We start from the raw sequence: 22,277 nt of genomic DNA, 5'->3' as shown, positions 1-22,277 counted from the left end.
TGGCACGTGTCCACGTAGGGTTGGAGGCTCCAGGCACGTGTCCACGTGGGGTTGGTGGCTCCAGGTTTGTGTCCACGTGGGGTTGGTGGCTCCTGGCTCGTATCCACGTGGGGTTGGTGGCTCCAGGCACGTGTCCACGTGGGGTTGGTGGCTCCTGGCTCGTGTCCACGTGGGGTTGGTGGCTCCTGGCTCGTGTCCACGTGGGGTTGGAGGCTCCAGGCTCGTGTCCAACAGACTGGCTGAGTTTTTATTCGACCCGCACACACAGCCAATCCCACGCTCATGGAATTCCTGGTTTTACATATTCTATATCCTTGTCTGTTTACATATGACTGCAATAATCACCATGAATATTCTTTGATATTTCTGTAACTTTATTTTACTCTGAATGCTTTTTCAAAAGTTAATGTGTTGTAACCAAGTTTGATTCCTGTAAATGTATTTCATTTAATATTGTGCACTATTTTCAATTCCTTCTGGAATGCAGTTGTTTTTGCTCTCATTTCTCTTTGGTTGTTTTTGCTCTGATCTCGCATTGGCGTCAATCGGCAAGAATAAACGACACAACGTGACCAGTGTCGCATTGCTCTTTTGATTCCGTTACTGTGGAACTGTCCATATTGACTGAACCCTTTTTGGAAAAATGTAACATTGTGTGAGCCGGTGTTCTGTTATTTGTACAATCAACAAAGTGCAACATGCTACGAACATTATGGAGGTTATGAGGTCACATCCCAGCTTTGGGGTTGGTTCACTCTTCCATCCCTTTGGGGTCAATAAAATAAAGTACCACAATGTGGCAAGTAAAGATAGGTTGTCCTATAGAGTGATCGGTTCCTACCATAGAAATTTGGAATTTCCACCATTGGCTCAGAGCCACCAAAAGAGACGACCACTCCCTTCATCCTCAAACACACACTCTGAGTGAGAAGACACTGACATTTTAAAACTGATAATATAATAAAGAATTAGAACCAGAAGTATATTTCCCGAGCAAAGCCCAAAGAGCTAAGAAGCTCTTTTTCAAGGGCGACTCAGCCAGCAAACAACATGAAAGCATTCCACAATTACAGAATTTTGAAACAAACGTTATAATAATAAGAACAATAATAATCCACATGTGTATAGCGCCGTGCGACTGTCGGAGACGCTCACGAGAACAACCGATGCGGCACTGTCAGATGACAAAAACGAGGGGACCGATATCACGGCACGTCGTGGTTCCAAGTATTTGAGAGTGATGTGGAGGACACGCAGCGACGCGCCACTACTCGAGACTCAGCGAGCCGCCAGCGTTGACCTCCAACGACGACGTCCCCCGACAGCCCACGCCGCTTCCCCGGTGACCGCACCCCCCCCCCCCTCCCCTCAACGCCTCCTCTATCCCCACTCCATCTTTAACCGATTTCGTTAGATTTAGCCCTGAATTATGGTCTCAATCAGATTTTTACTCAAGCCGGTCGATCGATCAATCAAGGCGCCCGCGTGCACTTTGCTCGCTACGCGGTGCCTTGGGCCGCGGCGATCGGCGCTCCTCTGTGACGCGAGGATTGCGCAATCCCCCCCCCCCAGCTCCCCCCCCCCTTCACGGTCCTGAGAGCAACGAAGACCAAGTGCCCACTACACAAAGACAAAGATCCCCCGCGTAGTTTGCACAGGCTACCCGGGACAAGTGCTGTTAGCGAGCACCTATGGAAGCCAACATAGCACACGAGGGTGCATGCACCAAGGCAGGCAGCCTTTCTCTCCCCAGTGCTCATGTTCACACACTGCATTGGCTACTCATATGAGACTGAGTCCACCTATGCGTGGCCCAATCCTGCTTCAGATGTTCGCCACTGATGTCACCCACGAGGGGGAAACGACCTCTGGTCGTCGGGTTCTTGGAGCAGTGCGCTAACCGCTCTGCCACCGCTCCCTACATACATCTCACACGCGCACACGGGGGGTACGTCCGCTGATGACCTACGCAGCGGTGTGACTTTTTTTTCCAACAAGAAAACGTCGTCTAGACTTGACGGCAATTTTATTCCAGCAATCAAGTGGTGAGATGAAGCATCCAATCAGAACTCGGAGTGAGCAGCGCATCACCCTATGCTTAGAGAATGGGCTGCAAAAGGAGTTTCCACAGAACTGCTTTTGAGATCCCTTCAAGTGAACTTTGTTATCCGCACGATATAAGGAGGGCACCTTCCAACTCACACTGCGACAGATACACGGTCGCTGCATGACAATTAAAATAATATTTATTTTTTTAATACTCAAACTTGAGCAGCCCTACCCCTATACCGTGCAGACAAATCTGGCACAGTCGACAGACAACAAGAAGCAAAAACTGTTGTGAACACTTTGTCCAGCCAAAGATGCAACTCAACAGCCAAGACTAAATGTGTGCTCGGCCACAAACAACTATTGATGGGCAAAATATGGATTTGAACAGCAACGCATAACAAGCACCATCATTAAAGGAAACGCAGGGAACGCAAACGATTTATTCATTGTGCGAGGCGCTCCCTCTGTGCAGCTGTGGATCAGCCCCGACATCGCCAACGAGACTTTCGTGATGAAATCCCCAAAGTTTCCTTGCGCCGCCCGAACGGCGTGCAGCTCTGAGCACGCGTGGCCAGCCAAGGGAACCCCACCGGGCGCTCCGAGCGCGGGGGGGTAAGGGAAGAACGGCGGCCGTGAACGGTAATTGAGCAGCAATAATAGAGGGTTTTTTTTTTGGAGGGCGGGAGTTAGATCGCGTAAATATGTAAATGTGTCGTTAAACCTCCCACCACCAGTCAATTAGTAAGGTTTGTCACGTAAACAGAACGTGGCCAATTCGTCACTAGCGCAGCACTGCACCGGTGTGTTAGAGAGTAAATCCACTGCATTTGCAATTGAGCAGCGCGAGGAATTAATCCGCGCGTTCATTTATCCACGCGGAAAGCTGCCTCGCACCCCACCGGTTCCTCGTTCGAGGCTGCGTCAACCTAGGAGACGCCCTGGACCGGCACGGATAATCGTCACCGGTGGTTTGGCCGTGAGCACGTGCTCACCGCATACGACGTGGCCTTAATTTTTTTATTTTATTTTGACGTCGTTTTATTTTAATTCTTTTGTAATCAACCACCGGGGAGGGGGGGGGGCCGTGCACGAGTTTCGTTCGCGTTACCGCACGGCCGCAGCGGCTCCCACGTCACGAGGGGGCGGGGGTGGGGGGCTGGCCCCCACCTCGCCCGCTGCCCCCCCCCTCCCCGCCCCCTCGCTAACACGCGGCGCGCTCGATACCCGCTGGCTATTGATCACGGATGGACACGCTCGCGCTTGTTCTGCCCCTGACGTCGATATCGCATTACCGCACGCCGCCACGGTGGCATCGGCCTTTTCCAGAAAGGCGACCGAGCGAGATCACCCCCCCCCTCACCCCCCCCCCAAATAAATAAATAATGTTGCGTCCGATGTTTCGGTGTCGTCAGCAGTAAATAACCAAACGACACCGGAGCGTCGTCAAGTCTAAACAAACTTTATTAAAGTGCATCGCTACTACATCAAGGGGCGATCGATTTGACGGGGGTGGGGGGAGGGGGGGTTCCTCCGTTCTCTAAAATTGCTTCCATAAAGAAAAAAAAATCAATCTTAGGTCGGCAAAGGCAGAAAAATATTACGGCCAAAAGCTTTTGTTTCATTACCGTGGAGTACAACCGCGACGCGCTGCTGCAGGAGTGCTGAGTGTGGGGGTTGAGAACGTGGACGCTCGTGGGCGAACTTGTACCAGCTGGGAGGGAAGTCGCTCCATTTGTTACGTAAAGGAAGCGGCGCGGGACCCCGCCACCCAGACCGGCACTCCGACGCATCGAGCGCCGCTGCTTCCCATTTCCGCAGCCATCATTTAGCACGAGTCGACGACGACACGCGTCTCGAGGCGCAACCTTCCCGCACGTGTGCCCGGCGCGTCTGTGTCTGTGTGCGTGTGTGTCTGTGTGCGTGTGTGTCTGTGTGCGTGTGTGTCTGTGTGCGTGTGTGTCTGTGTGCGTGTGTGTCTGTGTGTGTCTGTGTGCGTGTGCGTCTGTGTGCGTGTGTGTCTGTGTGCTCGTTTGTCTGTGTGTGTCTGTGTGCGTGTGTGTCTGTGTGCGTGTGTGTCTGTGTGCTCGTGTGTCTGTGTGTGTCTGTGTGCGTGTGCGTCTGTGTGCGTGTGTGTCTGTGTGCTCGTGTGTCTGTGTGTGTCTGTGTGCGCGTGTGTCTGTGTGCGCGTGTGTCTGTGTGCGCGTGTGTCTGTGTGTGTCTGTGTGCGCGTGTGTCTGTGTGTGTCTGTGTGTGTGTGCGTGTGTGTGTGTGTCTATGTGCGTGTGTGTGTGTCTGTGTGCGTGTGTGTCTGTGTGTGTGTGTGTCTGTGTGCGTGTGTGTCTGTGTGCGTGTGTGTCTGTGTGCGTGTGTGTCTGTGTGCGTGTGTGTCTGTGTGCGCGTGTGTCTGTGTGTGTCTGTGTGCGCAACTCGGACGTTCAACCCCACCGCCCTCCCCCCCACCGGGCTCCCGGTTCCCCGTGGGCGTCACCGCGTGCCGCACGTGCACCCGACGGCCTCGCCTCTGGCTCGTGCCGCGCGTGGCACCGTGGGGGCGGCGCCGCGTGACTGGCGTGGCACGGCGTCACCGCTCAGAGGGGGTCGATGACCCTTCTGAGCCCCCCACATTCCCTCCTCCTCTTAGGTGGCCCTGGAGACTATTGCCAGTGGAGACCTCAAAACTGCCCTTGGTGGCGGGGTAGCCTTCAGACGGGAGAGATGGTGCCAGCCAGCCGCCCGGCCGGCCGGCCTTGTGAGCACACACGACGAGGCGCCATCGGTCTCCATCCGTACACCTGGGCGAGGCGAACGCGCCGTCGGCACCGATGCAGCGAAGGAGGTGGGGGGGGGGTGATGCCCCCCACTCCCCCCGCACTCCCCCCGCTCGTGAGCGCTTCTTCAGCATCAATGACAGTCCCGACGCCTCCCCACCTCATTCCCACACGCGCCACCAGCGCTGCTCCTCCGCCCCCGCGCACGCGCGCACACTCCATCGACGGTTCCACAAAACGCTTCGCAGCCGGTGCGCAGGGTCCGCGGCTCCTTATTACCGTCATTAAGTGGACAATTTTCCCACGATGTATGCACACGTGCGGTCAGGGCGCTACCCCCCCGCCCCTAGCGCCCACACCGCGCCCCTCTCGCCCCCTGCATCTCCTCGTGCCGTCACCACCTCAGCCGCTCGCTCAGCGCCGCCGCCGTCCCGCACTGCACGCAGTCTCGCGCCGCTCAAACCCACCGCGCCTCGTGGGCATCGCCCCACACAGCGCCGCCGCTCGTCTCGTCCCCTCCTTCCTTTTCGTTTGCATCTTCCTCAACCCTCTCCGCAGTCCGTTCCCCTTCGCGCCCCGCCGACCCTCGCTCGCGCGCGTCCCTCCGTTCTCTCGTAGGTGATACCGGGAAGAATAAGAAGCAGGATCACAATCTTTATTTATCATGGGGAAAATCCGATGAGCTATGAAGCTCTGTTTTTTTAAGACGTCCAGTAAGGGGTGGGTCAGAAAGTTACGACAACAAACAGTACAAAAAATGAAGGCAGTGGGCGGCAGTGTTTACACACCGCACCCCTACCACTTCCATTTTCGGCTCTCTGATTTTTTACATTAACAGATTCAATGTCTCACTAACACAGCTACCTCGCGCGCCATCCTCGAGGCTGCTGCTTCACGATCTGCCGTTGACATGCTCATCTCTCACATTAACACGCTCATCTCTCACATTAACATGCTCATCTCTCACATTAACATGCTCATCTCTCACATTAACACGCTCATCTCTCACATTAACACGCTCATCTCTCACATTAACATGCTGATCTTTCACATTAACATGATCATCTCTCACATTAACATGATCATCTCTCACATTAACATGCTCATCTCTCACATTAACACGCTCATCTCTCACATTAACACGCTCATCTCTCACATTAACATGCTGATCTTTCACATTAACATGATCATCTCTCACATTAACATGATCATCTCTCACATTAACATGCTCATCTCTCACATTAACATGCTCATCTCTCACATTAACATAGCCACCTTGGCATGCTAATTTTTGCCTGGCAGCCCTTTGATTGGTGGAAAGCCCACCACCGCCGCCACGGTCGCTGCCTGCCACTTGCATTGGCATTGGCTGCTGACATTGGGGCTACGCCCATTTCAAACCTCTAAAAGCAGTTGTCATTAGAAGCTAACCCCCCTTTTCCTGATGACAACCGCTTGTGTTGCGATCAAAACGTCGTAGTTTTTTTGTTATGTAGTTATTTTCTTGCAGGAATGTTTTATTTTCTACGTGACTTTACCGAAGGAACCAAAGAGTAATATGAATTCCTGCAGTCACAAAAGCTTTAAGCCAATATTTAATTTGAGTACATTTCTGAGTTTACTCTCCAACACACCGGTGTGCTGTACTAGTAACGAATTGGCACGTTTAGTTTACTTGACAAACCTCACTACTTGGCTGTGTCGGGTGGTGGCGGGTTTAACGACACATTTATATTCACGTGACCTAACCCAAAAACATCGATTATGGGTAAATAAAATATATTGTAACATAGAGTCGCCCAATTTGGCACGAAAGTGTAATGCTTTATAGGGCCATACAGTCGATTTGCTCCTGAATTCACTTTTGAATCTCGTCGCGTTCTCTCTGCCAGTCTCTTTTTTGTCCATCCCCCCACCCTCGTTCTCCTCCTCCTCCTCCTCCTCCTCGTATTTCTCCCCCTCCTTATTCCTCTTCCATCACTCATTAGACCGCAGCTTGGGGGGGGGGGGGGGGGGGGCTACGATGATGGAGCTTCGTACACGCCGGAATGTCGGCATTGCGTTTCAGCGTGTTGTTCAAGCATACGTAATGATGTGAAGTGGGGGAAAAAACACACACGAGCATTTTAAGAGCACTATTATGAGAATGCAAATATGCCAACAAATAGTCTAAGGATCGCATTTAATGAAAATTGGGTGAGTGGGCACAACTGCACGGTAGCGCTTGTCGCGTAATTAAATGTTAAATCTGAAACCCATTTCAGCGTATGGAGCGAGTCAAAACACTTCGATTTTCTGCAAAGCTTTGTTAATTAAAAATGTGAACGTGGATACGAGGCTTTTTTCCACAAATGGGCACTTCCAGCGCGCTCTGCTTTGAACATCAGCAGCACACGGATGTTTGTTACAAAGGGCGGCACTCAAAAAAACGTGACAAAGCCATTCCTTGATTGCCACTCTCACGAGCACAAGGGCTTGGTATGCAAATAGGATTTAGATCAAAACGATGCCGAACCGTCCCATGCAACAACCGTGTCACGCCAGCAGAATAAAGGGCATTTGCGTTGCTCTTGGCTGCCACTTTTATTTGTCCGCCGTGTCAGTCGTCACTTGTAGTGATATTATTAAAGATACAAAAACCCAACCCCTTCTCTCATGCATTTTTCAGCAATAGCTTCCACATGACAAGCTGTCCTCCAGGCACAGGCCCAATCACAATGCCCTCCACCCACAACCCTACCCTCACCAGCCAATGGGGAAAAAAACCATCAAAGACGGCCTAATCTCAATCCCAGAGAACACTGCAACGCCGTGTGTGTGGCTTGGCTGTGTGGCTTGACAATGGCTTCGACAATTTGATGCACGGGGCCGTTCCACCGCTACGCCACGGTTACCGATCCGGTGAACTTCACTCACTGCTTCCTTCACCCGTCACGTTAAGGACACCGTCTACGAGTTTGGCCGTGCTGTCCCAATCCCGTGTTTGACAACCGCACACCCACTGACCTACTCACTCACTCATCCACTCACTCACCCACCCACCTACTCACTCGCTCGCTCACTTACCCACGAACTCATCCATTCAATCAATTGCTCACCCACCCACTCATCCACTCACTCACTCGCACACCCAATCACCCACTCCCCCACTCACTCACTCGCTCGCACACCCACTCACCCACTCACTCACTCGTACACCCACTCACCCACTCACTCACACACCCACTCACCCACTCACTCACTCGCAAGCCCACTCACTCGCACACCCATTCCCTTACTCGCACACCCACTCACTGACTCACACACCCACTCACTCCCTCTCCCACTTACTCACCACACTGGAGGTCAAAGTACTTGACCTTTCCTCCCACTGCCCCACTCTGCAATATCTTTCCTATCGTCTCTTTTTCCCGAGTCGTATAAGCTCGTTCAATTCAAGAAACACGTTCACTGCCATCGATTACAACATTAACAGTGCTGTTTGTTGCTGGCGGCTTATTGTTTGAGCCTTTTGGTCAGTGTTCAGCAACTGTGATTTTAATTAAATGCCATAAGACATGTGGTACTGCGGAATGGAGGATGGCGATGGCGTGGGTAGGCCCTTATCCAGCAGTAGAAAGATCTTGGATGATGATGACATAATTTTATATTGATTCCAACACACACGAAACTCAAGTGCATGTATCACGAGCCTTGGAAATCAATGTGAATCAATGAATCGATGCATCGTTACACTCCGCATTTTCTGAGTAAGTATAAAATTGATTTTCTTTACGTGCCAACTGACATGGCACGTGGGAATACCGCGCTGTGAACAGAATGTTGAGGTATGCCTGATGCCTAATGGACAATTAAAAACTCTCCAGCAGTGTGCGACTGTAGTCATCCAGAACAGGCCGTACAGCGTATAACGACGGAATGCCCGATCCACAAATACGAAGGAGACATCACAGCGATACACTCCACTACTCCTGAAGCGGTCGTCTGGCTTGGCCACCTGCATGTGACATTGTAGCTATTTACATCAACAGCCACATGGAAGAAGAAGCATCTTGAGATGCAGTCATTTTTGTTTTGTAGTCGAAAGTACATTTCTTTCCCCACTAATCTCCTATATTTTCACCCTCAGCGGGGGGGGGGAGATTCCACAATTTATTAACCCCGGAGGCATGAAGAGACTCGGTTGATCCCTCACTACAACAATCCGGCCACTTCACCAGAGAATCGAGGTGGGCCACGATAAAAATCCTCTTTAAGGGGAAATTTATTTTAATATTTCAGAGTCTGCATCTCTGCATATTGCACATTATGCAAAAACAAAACTTTTACTCAAAATGTTCCAACAGCAACGCAATTAAAACTAAATTAACCGAGCCAACGCAAGTTCAGGAAAATGTAATATATTTAAATTATAATATTGATGTGTACATTGTGTCTGTGCAGTCATCAGATTTCTCCAGTGGCGCGGTTGTTCTGCTCTAAGCTTATTTGACTGTCCTTGTACAAACTGTGTTGATTATTCACTTCTGTTGTGTCGCTGACCCAGGTCGCCCTTGGAAATGAGACTCTATCCTGGTGCCTTGAGCTCTCACACCTGATCAAACAACACAACCCAAACTATACTCATCCTCAGGCTGATGTCGTCGTGCCATTCTCAACTAAACTAAAACTAAACTATTTTTTTTATCTTACCAGGTAAGGCGCACTGAGCTTTTTAGCTGTTTTTCAGAAGCGACCTGTCCATCACAAATGATAGCCCAAGGAAAGTGGCTTATCGTGTGGACATTATAGGCAGCAGCGTGGTGAGAGTGTAAATGTGGAGGGATAAACCGGAGACCCCCAAAATCCCCGCGACCACGCGGAGAGAGAACGGCGTTCACGCGGACCTCGTGCGTCACGGCCACGTGTCTACGCAACACAGACAACGATCCCCCGTGTAGCCTTAACAGACTATAAGGGGCAAGTGCTGTTAGCGAGCACCTATGAAGGCCGGCACGGCACACGAGGGTGCGGGAGGCCAACACCATGCTGCCTTTGTCTCCCTAGTGACGATGTTTACACATCGCACCAGGTACTCATTTGATGCTGAGTCTACCTGAGGGAAGCCCAGGACCGGTTCAGAGAGTCTTCACTGTTGTTGGCCGTGAGCGGGAATCGAACCCGGGTCGCCAGGTTCATAGCGCAGCGCGCTAGCCGCTACACTACGCACGCGCGCGCACACAGACGCACACGCATGCACGCGCACACACAGACGCACACGCATGCACGCGCACACATAGACGCACACGCATGCACATGCCCACACGCGTACGTGCACACGCGCGAGAATGTCGATGAGAGACGAATGTTCTTGGTCCTCGCTGTATTGAACCGGTTGTGAATGTCACCGGTGATAAACGGGACAGGTATTAATTCGCAGTAAAAATAAACATGTGCGTAGTTATTGTTTCACGCGAGCCCCTCGCGCACACGCTGCCTTTAAAGTTCTCACCTTCAACAAGCGAGGCGTGATTATTTGTTTACCGAAACATGACGATTAAAAAACGGACTCTGCGAATGTCATCAATCAGCATCGAGTTGGATTGTTTTTTTTTTAAATACAATACCCGATTACATTTTGCAAATTATTGCAATGGTTAGCTGTAATCAATAGTTGAGGTGGCTTATTCAAGAGAAGGCCACTGTTTAAATCTTCTGTGAACAAGGCTGAGAGTTCTGATTTGTAGAAAATTAATACCTCTCTGCAATCGCCTCTTCAGATACATTTCATAAAGTAATTGGGGTGTCACGGTGGCGAGATGTTCACTACCTCGACTGGTATGCAGGAGGTCGTGGGTTCCATCCCGACTCTGACGCCTGCTGCTGCTGATGGATATTTTGAGTTTGCAAGTTTACGCGATCTCTGGGTCCTCCGGTTTTTCCCTTCACTTCGTTGAACTACAATTTGTGACCAGGTCGTTTCTGAAAAAGAGCTGCATAGTTCAGCGTTCCTTAACTTGTAATATAAAATACAAAGTTCAGTTTAAAAGGAAAACAATATGCTATTAGTGAGCACCTACTAATGGTTTTGTAAGGCTGGTGAAACGGCGGTAATAGCCACACTACGCCTGGCTATTTACGTGGAATGACCACTACCAGTTTCAGTAAATGACTGTGGACAGGAATACATCCAAACACTTCACCGTTGATGATCAAAAATGTACACAAAGATAGCTTTGATGTCTATTGAAGGAGAGAATTCCACGAGGTTCGTTTCACATCTCTGTTTCTTTGCTGGGATACGACTGACAGCTGGTATGCCTTCTACACGTCTCCGCAAGGTTCCCTTCCTGGTCGGACGGGGTTGACTCCACCCATCATCCCTACAGGGTCTATACAATCAGCACCGATGTGTCGGGAAGTCGACAGTGGTTGCCCTCTGCAGACACTCGTGGCACCATAGGAATGTGGAGTTTCCGCCACCGGCTCTGGCCTGTAAACCGGAGATAAGCGCCGCCTCGAGGCTCATTTGAGCAGCGGTCACTTTGGCAGAAAGCCTTCGTCTGAAGCCGCCTGCCACTCGTGGCTTACTGGCCTATGAATTGACCATTATTTGATTCTCGATTAGCTTTGTGAAACGTTTAATTTTACTCGTGTATACATATTTAAGTGTATACGTGTGTGCGTGTGATAAGAGATCATTATCGTCACCATCTCCGTTAGAGGCTGCGGGGTTTTGTTTTTAGTCAAATCAGTTTGGCCACCTCAATCGCTTAATTTTTCCTTCGCTAAACAAATGTTTATTTTAAAGTTCGTCTAATCTAATATTCATTGCACTATTTTTATATCAATCACTGCCCCACATGCAAGCCGTGCTATGGATTACGCATCGCCTGCCAATTCTATCGACTTACAACGCAACATCAAGAAACACCGTTCGCGAAGGCTAGGAAATATGAGGCTTGGCGTGAACATTTGTCATGCGTTGCACACACAACAACCATCCGTCATTCAGTTTGCCGGCATTTTTAAAGAGATATTTTTTTTTAAACTAAGTTTTCGCGATTTTAAAAATAAATGCGTGCAATTCGGTGATTCTGTAGCGTACGGCCTGTTTAACTTTTAAAACCGAGTCCTTTAATGAGCACATTCTGTATCCGCCCTGAGGCACAGATGGGTCATTGGCGAACCAGCGATTACAGCAGCAGAGGCGTATTTACGAGCAGCGCCGAGGAGCGAACTCCCTCCTCGCTGCTGCTGTTGTTGCTGCTGCTGCTACTGGGCCGCGAGCCCAGCGCTGAGACCGCCCTGTACACACGCGCGCTGCATCTCGCCTCTGCCTTGCGGCGTTGTCAGTTCGCATCCGGTCCCTGGTACGATGAATTGATGACCCCTGATGCTCTGCGACAATGACATTAAGCAATCTTCTTCTTCTTCTTTCGTACGGGTGATGTAGATGCGGAGCAACAACTCCCATCGCACATGCAGGTGGTATTTATCTGCGACGCGTCTATGTATTCGGCTATCGCACTGTGACCTAATCCGAAAGCAACATATGAGAGGTGACGTTTAGGGGCAATGTCCCTTCTGCCCGAAGCAATGCCTACACTCCAAATGTCCTCTCAGGGCCACGGCGTCATTGACAAACGCGTTGAGTTTCTGTTATTTGTGCTCTTGGGCCACTGCCAACAACGCGGCAGCACAAGGAAATGATTTTAATTGATCAAATTATTCTATATATGTAATCATTCAACTCGTATCGTCGCGCACAGTGGTCCGCTCACTCTCGTAGAGAGAGAACGACTCAGTGGAGCGACGACGAAGAACCGCAGACGAGCAGCTGCAAGGAAGCACGAGGTGAGCCGGTGCCAACGATTACCAAAGCTCTGCAGTCCTTTATATATCAAGATGTCATCGGTCAATTCATAAATAGTTTTTTTTCTACATGTGTGAAAAAATCAGAGCATCCCACAAACAACTCACACATGCGAGGGGGAAACACTCTATCCCATACAGAAGGAACGGGTAGGGAATTTATGCTGCTGAAATACATAAATAAATAATAGGTTAACGAGCTCGCTAAGTCCTGCTCAAGGAAAACACCCAGAGTAGATTTTAACAGGCAGGCACCGTGCGCGCGCGTATTAGCGCTACGCACGCCGACATGGGAGAAAATAAGCGCAATTCATGAATCTTTGCAGATTGCTCCTTGCTGGCCCTTGTTGAGTCCTTGAAAACAACCCCTCGAAAATTATCGTAATGGGCGTTTTGTAAACAGTGCGCTACGTCTGCTAACACAGCAACAAAAAAAACAACAACCCCACGCTTCCTAATGGACACATGGCGCATATTATACACACCCACAAGTGTCGCGCATATATTACACAAAGCAAACTATTAATGATCTGTTCATTGCCGCGAGGAAATATATGATAATTTTTCATTTGATTCCTGTGTCTGCACTGCGTGCGTGCATGAGCGCGTAAATATGTACGTGCGTGGAGTATCTGGTGCAGTGTCTAAACATAGGCACGAGTGAGACAAAGGCGGCCGATCGAGGTGATGTTCACACCAACCCCTCGTGTGCCTTGCCGATGCCGTCATAGGCACCCGCTAACGCCACTCGCCCCAACACTCAATCTAAAAGGGCTACGCGGGGGTCTTTCTATTCCTGTGCGTGCAATATGGACACGTTTGAATATGTTATTTCGACCGCAAGCACTATTTCTGGATTAATAAAATGATGTGATCTCCTGGTTACAGAACAGAGGCCATACACTTGTGACCCTGAAAATGTAAGGACGTATTTTTTTTTTACTTGAGAAAGGCAATTACGATATGGTGATGCGATTAGGCATAATTTAAACTCACGAGCAGTTGGATATCAGGTTTAGACCAACCAATGCCATTCTCAAGTGCCCCCGGCATGAATTAAACTCTGACGGCCTGGCCTTATTGTGCAGCCAAGGCTAATTCACTCAACTCGTGGAGAAAAAAAATATATAAAAAATAAAATAAGAGAGAGAAGAGCCGTCATAAGGAGAAGTCGACGCACGGAAACCGTGGCAGCACAGCGCACTGAGGCCACCACACTCCGCGTGGCATCTAAACTAAAAACGATGTATTTTGTATTTTACCAGTTAAGGCCCACTGAGCTATACTATAGCTCTTTTTCAAAAAGCGACCTGCTGATCACAAATGACACCTCAACGAAGTGGCTTATCATCACGTGGAAATTTATAGCAGCCAAATAATGTAAACGCGTGATGTTGATTCTAAATATGGAGGGGGAAAACCGGAGGACCCAGAGGAAAATCCACGCGACCACGGGGAGAGAGACACGCAAACTCCAAATATACAGCAGGCGTCATGGTCGGTATCGAACCCACGACCTCCTGCATACCAGGGGAGGGAGTCAACATCTCATAGCCACCATGGCATCTGGTTGGCCCTGGCCAAACGCTGCGCTCTCGCACCCTCACTAACGACTTCATAAAACGGCTCGCCACGGATACGTCGCATAATTCCGCCCGCCGATTAATCAACACATTTAAAATTGGTTTTATCGCACGTCTGCTCCTGAAAAGCCCATTCCCCCGATGGCGGGAGGCCACAGGGGGATAGTGAGTGGAGACGGAGGTGGGGTGGGGGGGGCTGAAACCTTTAGGGTTGGTGAGTAGAGAGTATTTGGGGGGGGGGCTTGAGAATGAGTCGGTGGGGGGGGGGGGGCGGTTGGTCCCTAGCGCTCGGTGTGCACGTGCAGGAGCGGACGTTTTTTTTATATTCCCATCGCTGCTGCGTAAAAACGGCATCGTTAAACTCGGATTGTGGGGAGAGAAGAGAAAAAAATAATGAAATGAAAGTCCCCGTGCGTCTTTCTGGGTCTTCATGATGCTTGACAGTTAATTATGCGGCCGTTTATTTCTTCTTTCTACTGGCACCGGGCTTTTTTTTTTGCGGCGCAGGTCGGAAACTCAGAAGCGGCCAATTAAATTCTGCAAGGAAGAATTTGTAAGCCGGCGGAGCAACAGTCCCGCGCCACAAATTATTCTCGTTGCATGCAAATGCGCTTCCAATGATAAGAAGATGCGCGCCTTCATCGGGAGGGAGCACAACAAACAAACAACCACGCACACAGTCGGGCGCAGGGATCAAATGTTTGCGTTCGAGCGGAACGTCCCCGCCTGCCGAGTCGCATGAATTTATCGCGTGCCCGTCGGGCGAGGGGTTGGGGAGCTCCTCGGTCCAGCAACGTCGCGAGTCACGGCGTGGCTGCCCCCCCCACCCCCCCCCCCCCACTGCTGCGGAGCCTCAGAGCTCGGAGGAAGTAGCCACCCCCTGTGAGCGGCAGGCTCATCTGCCGTCTGCCAAGGAGAGGTGAACACCGGAGACCTGGAGACAGGGGCAAAGCACCAGATCATTCCTGTCAGTAAACAAATGTTAGTGCTAAACGGCGATTCCACTTGTACAGTACGCTCACACGTGCGTGTACACACATGGACGTTTGTAGTCCACGTGTGCACACACACGCCTGTAACACACGTGGCACTGCTCAAGCCTCTGCTGCAGTCTATGCGTGGCATTTTTTGGAACGTCATCAATGAACCACGAGGTCCTTTGTAAACCTGGGTCCCATCTGCCGACTTTTCGTGGAAGACGTATTCCTACTGATTCCATCGCCAAATTGGCTGATACTTGGCAACGACACCGTCTGCTCAAGCAAAATCATAAGAGAGCTTCTTTGTAAATGGAGTTCCGCGCGGCCACATGAACACACCCTGTGTAGAGATACAAAGAGGGCCGTGTGCCCGACAGCCCGTGTTAAGTTCTGTATATTATTTCTGGCATCGCATCCACATTACTGGCAAGACAGGATTATCCATCACATCAGATACGCCATTCAATAGGACCCGGCTCTCCCCGAAGCCATGGCACAAAGGCTTCAAGGCCTCCCCCCAACTCCCCCCATTGCTGGAGTCGCCCAGGGCCAGAAGGAGATCCTCAGCACGCCCTCCCTTAGCTCAAGCCCTAATCCATGCGCCCAACATGCCCTGCCCTCACGCTATCTCGAGCCCTCGCTCGCTGTGACCTTGACCCTGCCCCCGGCATGCCTGAGCCCGCCTTGCCACGAGGTTTGCATGTACACCCTCTATAATTATACAATACAAAAACTCATTGCAGTTACACGCACCCTTCCTCTTAGCCTGAGCTGTCTTAACACAAACCCTATCCACAATTCTAGGTCTTAAAGCCCTGACCTAGCCAGGCTAGGTATGGTGGCACCAGCCGCATTGGCTAGACCGTGATGACCTTCCGACTTTAATCTGACCTTGAGTGAACGTCCACGGCTTCCCAGTTTCTGGATGAGAGGCATACGCGCTGAGTGTGAGATTGTCAACACACGCACAGCAGTGCACTATTTTGCAGCTGTATTTAAGATAACTCTGTTTAAGGGTTTAATTTATAATTATTTGTGTTGTGGCCGAAACGTCGTGAGAATTTTATTGTTTTATTTTATTATTTTATTCTCATTCTACGTGATTTTTACCGAAAGAACCAAAGAAGATTTATAATTATTCTTTATCAGCCATGGTCAATCAACTGCTGGATGAAGGTCTCCTCCCCTCTCACTGGTCCCGCAATGGAATAATCCACCCGGCACCTGATGCCCACCATCAGCTGGTTCCACCTCTCGCACGCGTTTCATTCCCTGACTGCCACTCCGTTACGAGTCTGGGCCATCGTCCATCGTGCCCTACAGCCGTGTGATGCGTCCTGCCCAAGCCCAAGTCATAAATCACTTTCTTCTTCTCCAGCTTTGTGTGATTTCAATTCTTTAGAACTGATTTTTGTGTTCCGTTTGCACAGTTGGCTACGTACGGTGTGAAAGAAGTTCAACACACCTACGCACACGTGTTGTACAATATATCAACACACAAGTCATTATTGGAAAGCAACAGGATTTATTCTCCCTCTTGGAGAGAGAGAGAGAGAGAGAAGAAAATCTAGTTTGTGATTCTCTTTGCCCGACACGTGCATATGCACGTGACACACTGGCTCTACAATTCGGCTTTGTTCAACGCACGTGCCACTAAATATTTCAGGCACTTCGGTTTTACACATCACATCAATCAAGCGACGCGGCAGCAAGCGAGCCGCTCCGCGCGGCTCTCGCTCGCAGTGCGGGCGGGACGGCGGTTCGTCACCGACGTTTGCACGAAACCAAAACACATCTGCTGACATATTACGGAATTGCCAAGTGCGCTGCTCAATGTATTAAACAACGTTCCTCTAAAAAAAGGAAATGTTTAACGAAACCCGACGGGAGCTCCGGAGGCATATGGTGGCTTCCGCTTCCTCCGTTGCCGCCGCCGTCGCCTGATGGCACGGCGAGGACATTCAAGGAGCGTGGTGCTCGTCTTGCGGGGTCTCTCGAGGGGGCCGTGCGAGTTAGGAGCGAGAGCTTCGGGGAGAGGGGCGAATTAAAAAAAAGGGAACTTCAAGCCGAACAAAAATATACAGTCGTCACAGTTGAAGTCGATGTATGCCATGATCGTCTTTAAAACGCCGCAAACATTTTTTTACAACGGGGTGACAGTGTCAAAGCGTTGAACGCCACGCGGTTACAATGGTAAATGCTTGTAGCTGTGCATAAAGTGTAGATGTGCATGGCGCGACTTTGTGTGTGGATGGCACGGTGGATTTTAATTTGGCAAGGCTCGCGGTATGGAACACGAGCCACGTGCTCGCGCGGCCTTTCCAGACGCGTGCGATCACGGTGCCTTTCAAATTCGGGAACTGTTTAAATTTTAATGCCGCTCCACCGCCGGCGTGAACGCTCTACGGTTCACGGAAATTACGCGGAATTTTTTTTTTTTACAATTTTATTTCACGGCGTCGCCGAATAATTTCGGTCGCGAAAATAATAAGGGGAATAACTAAAATCAAAAGATATCGGGGGGAGCCGCTTGACCCGAGCGTGCGGATGGGAGCCGTTTCACCCAAATAAAGCGATGTAATTGGTAGGTTTTTTTTTGTCTGCACAGCTGATAAAACTCTTAATCTCTCGCTGCGACACTGCTAATGGTGTAAGCGTGACCTTTACCAAATGACTGGGAATTACAGGTTTCTCTCGCTCTCCCTCTCTTCCTCTCTCACCAGACCCGACGTTTGCTACGCAGAGAGAGTATTTTGCCAAGTTTGTTTGCAGAAGTATAAATTAGGTCACGGTGAGTGGGTCGGCGCGTCATTAATGTCACTGATGCCACCACAACTCGGCATTGCTCCGTTCCTTCCTTCCGCTAGATCTTCTGCAAGCGTCGCACCGTTGACACCCAAGCTCTAAGGTTTACTTTTATTGCTCTCATTATTATTATTATTATTTTTTTCAAATCTATTTCCTGCGCTGCGGACGTCATTCGTGAGACGAAGAACCCATTCGAATCTCTCGCAGAGCGGCGCGACCCTTCCTGTTAGAGAACGGCGCACGGAAGCGGATATCACGGAGTTACATCTGAGCTCCCTGCAAGTGACTCCCTGAGGGTTCGAGGGCTTCTTCTCAGGCATCAACCTCCGCGCGCCGCTCCAATTCCCCTCTCGGTGACCCCTGACCTCCTCCACCCGGCGCTCGTGTCCCACCCATCGCAATCTCGTTTTGTGCTAACGACGTCTGCAATGTGTTTATTCAGAACTTCCAAGTTGCTTACCCCCTATCCTTCTGCACAATTCCTACCACACACACCGACATCATTTACCCAGCCGATTATACAACAACAAAAAACTCACGCTCGAGAATCACCACGTGTCTTGCGGCATTTCTCAATTAATGTTGTCAACTATTGAAATAGAAACGAGATGGCCCTACTTTGTGCAATTACTCTCCGCAGTGGTTTGCGTAGGGGGACCACAAATTGGTATACTCTATCACATCGCAGAATCGCTGGAGATCGTAACGACGTCGGGAAGACTTCATCGAGCAGCGATCACGGATGAAGGCCGACATAGCACACACGGGGGTGGGTGGCAAGCACCCACCATGGCCGGCCGACTTTGTCTCCCGAGTGGCGGTGTTTACGCACCGCAACTAAGTACTCATTTGAGGCTGAGTCGACCTAGGGAGGCCTAGGGAACGGTTCAAATATTCGCCACTGGATCGTGAGCAGGAATCGAATTCGGGTCGCCGGGTTTGTAGCGTAGCGTGCTAACCACCGCGCCACCGCTCCCCCCCCACACACACACACACATGTTCAGGCTGCGAGGGAGAGGAAAAAAATCGTGAAATTTGCCAGATCTGGGAAAATGTTATTTGAGGACAACAAAAATAAAAGCTTGCACACGCGAGAGGGGGGAAACGTGCCGGATTTGATTATGCAGAGTGCCACGCAGCGTGAGAGACATGTGGCACCCACCTCGAGGGGTATTAATCACTGGGCACGGTGCCAGCGCGAGAGCGATGGCAGCGCGTTAAAAGTGACTGCAGCCTTGCATCCCAGCCAACGACACAATGCACTCGCATTCCACGTAGCAGGCCAAGGCTCTAAGCTTTTGCAGCATTAGACAGGATTTTTTTTAGGTAGTTAGGGAGGAGGGTGTAATTGTTCGGCCACCACCACCACGATGACGCTGTACGTTGCCATCCACACTTGTGCTCAATTATTTACTCAAACGAGCGCGCGAGCGTTTTCACGCGTGCGGGAGAACGCTCTGGGCACGCGCGCGATGGGGCAAGGCCACCGCATATCCACATAATCACGTGAGAACACTCGACTAATGTACTTTTAAAATTCCGTGGGGACCATCGCACATCTTCCTTCTTTTTTGTTTATTACTCACAATTGCAGCATGATAAAAAAGTGTAAATATATACAAAACAGAAGGTGGCTGGGCGGCTCACGGAGCCACTAATGCTGGGTCCCAGCCACCGCCGATCGTGCCCCGTTCTCAAGTAGCCCAGTCTCCAATGCACAAAAGCCATCGGATGGCATTTGGGATTTATCAACGAATATTACAGAAATTAAAATGTTTCCGGTGAACAATCAACTCCACCACGCGAGCCAGCACGGCTCGGTAAGGGGGAGGCACACGGTGCCACCCGGCTCAGCCGTCGCTCACCGCGGATGTTAGCCCTGGTTAGGACTCGAACTCGGGTCCAAATTTCACGCCGCAGAGCGCCAACCACCACTGCGCCACACCGCTCTTCCACAGTTTAGACAAATAACAAATATATTCACCCACAAAAAAACAGCCACAGTGGACTGTTCATTTTATCTTTTGCTCTCAGTAAGATAACACATTAAGAGAGCTGCGCCGAGCCGTGTGAGTAAAAGCACGGAATGATTTCCGTCGCGGTAAATTTCGTAGACGCCCACCAGTCGGTATTCGTAGTAGCGGGGGCCCCTCTCCACGTACTTTGATCAAGGTCACCACAAATGAGACGGCTGGGACGAGCGGTCGAGCCTCGAGAACATCCATCCCCTGTGGCCGGGTCTTCGTTGGTTGCCTTCCCTTTGGGGAAGATTAAAAAAAACTTCAGCCACAAACATCGAGACAGAGACAGCGTGTGGCGGCAGCTCGATTTGCTGAGCTTTTCATCTCCAGCCTCATAGCAAGGCCGCTGCGTCGAGATAACGCTTGCACCTAAGACCAGACACTACACAAGAAACAAACAGCTGCTTGTAGATACAAACATTGACTGTGTGTGTCTCCCACGCGCGCTGGTCCCTCGGCAGCCCGCGGCCGAGTTTCACGAGAAGAGAGTAAGACAAAATGCGCTCTCCTCTTAACAGGTCTGTCTGCAGGAGTTACAATACCGGCTGGGACACGTGGATCAGAAGTACGGGCATGAGCGAAGAAGCGTGGAGGATGATCGTGACCCCCCCCCCCCCCCCCTCAACGACCACAGACGGACGGACAAGACAGGCGAACAGACCCATGTACAGGCAGACACAGACAAACGAGCAGATAAACGGACAGCGCTGATGAATTAGTGCTTTCAACCTTTAGTTGGAACGCGTTCAAAAAGCAGCGTGTAAAGTCGCGGTTCGGAGCGCTGCAGTGACGCTCGATTAGCGAGCGGGGCAGTCGTGAAGGTGGCGTCAGCGCAGCACGAGCCGAGAGCCGCCTCCAAGTGGCTCAGCGGCCACGGAGCCTCGGGCTGACGCGGGGCGGCTCAGGCGAGACACAACCTGGGTGGTGCGCTGTGCAACAAGAACATGAATGTCACTTGCATCTTCCTTCAACTCGTTTTCAAGATACTCTTTCCGAAGCTGTGCAGTGCAGCGAGTTGCTCACGCGCGTGTAACACTGCAAACGCTTGCCTCGACACATCGTCATTAGTCATGGTCAATCCACTGCTGGATAAACGCCTCCCCGAGCCTCCACCGCTGATCATCATCACCATCAGGCATGGCAAATCCACTGCTGGGTGAAGGTCTCCCCAAGCCATCTCTTACGACCCTGCGATGAAGGATTTATTGGGAAATGTTGTTGTCCTGCTACCATGGCACGAGAGAGAAAATGCCACCGTTGGAAATATGAGCACGGAAAAGTAACGAGTTACGGGACCTCTTGACGCTCGTGCCGGTTCGAGAGAGCTTTTGTCTCTCCAGTCGGATTCAAGGCGAGCCAATGGCTTGAGTATAATGATAGGACATTTGGAAACTTAATTTGTAAAATATATTTTACGCCGATCGTTTAAATGGATAACGCGGAGAGCGTGGCGGCGTGCGTCCCGTTGACAAGAGGCCCTTAAAAGGCATCGTCGGCGACGCGCAAACGCGCTCACCACTCAATCTGCGCGGAAATTAACGCCGTGAAGGATGGATTCCCTTCTCTTGTAGAGACGACCTAAAGCGAATTACGGCCCCAATCACGCCGAATTCGTTTACCTGCTTAAACGAGGCCGTCACTTTGTACGCCGCAATCGACAATGGTCGCGATGGGGGGGGGGGGGGGGGGGGCGGGCAGGGATGAGACGCAGAAGCCACGAATTATCCGCGTTCCACCGAGCGCCGAACCCGGGGTGGGGACGGGGTGCCCCCGCAGTTGGGCGCTAGCTCACAGACCCCGTGGCGGAGCCTTGGTCCCACGCGGCGGAACCGCAGCGGAGACTTCGCGCGGCGCGCGGGGTAATTGAGCGCGGAATTCGGAATCCGTGCTTGTCGGGATAAGCAGCGGCAGGAGAAGGAGTGTAACACCCGCACCCTGGGGAGAGGGGAGATAAAGGGCCGCCAACGCGACGCAAAGCACGACCCACCCAAACCGCCCGCCACGGAACAACGCGACGAGCGATCCTGATGAATTGCTACAATTTGGTTTTGCAATGCAATGTATTACCCCGAATGTAACGTTTTCATTTTCCCCAAGGCCTTTGTCGACACGTCGCTGCATGAAGGACTCCCCCACGGGGGCGTGTCGGTTACAGGGGGTTTGTCTGACCATACTTCACCACGCTGGTCTGTACGGAATAGTGAATGTGGG

The 22,277-nt window shown here is 50.9% G+C and overlaps 1 long non-coding RNA gene across 1 annotated transcript; it reads right to left on the bottom strand.

The window, feature by feature from the left end:
- Window positions 1-9,204: 9,204 nt before the first annotated feature.
- Window positions 9,205-21,736, bottom strand: LOC116951112 (uncharacterized). Its single transcript, XR_004404120.2, has 3 exons — window positions 20,796-21,736; window positions 20,208-20,303; window positions 9,205-15,191 (listed from the first exon to the last, which is right to left on the bottom strand). It is a non-coding gene; the product is annotated as an uncharacterized LOC116951112 (long non-coding RNA).
- Between the last annotated feature and the right edge of the window lie 541 nt (window positions 21,737-22,277).

The sequence above is a fragment of the Petromyzon marinus genome, chromosome 3 (genome assembly GCF_048934315.1).
Source record: "Petromyzon marinus isolate PM22_M1 ecotype Great Lakes invasive population chromosome 3, UKy_Petmar_22M1.pri1.0, whole genome shotgun sequence".
Lineage (NCBI taxonomy): Eukaryota > Metazoa > Chordata > Hyperoartia > Petromyzontiformes > Petromyzontidae > Petromyzon > Petromyzon marinus.
The sequence above is the reverse complement of the archived record's forward strand: the minus strand, read 5'-3'. Positions and strand labels throughout refer to the sequence as shown.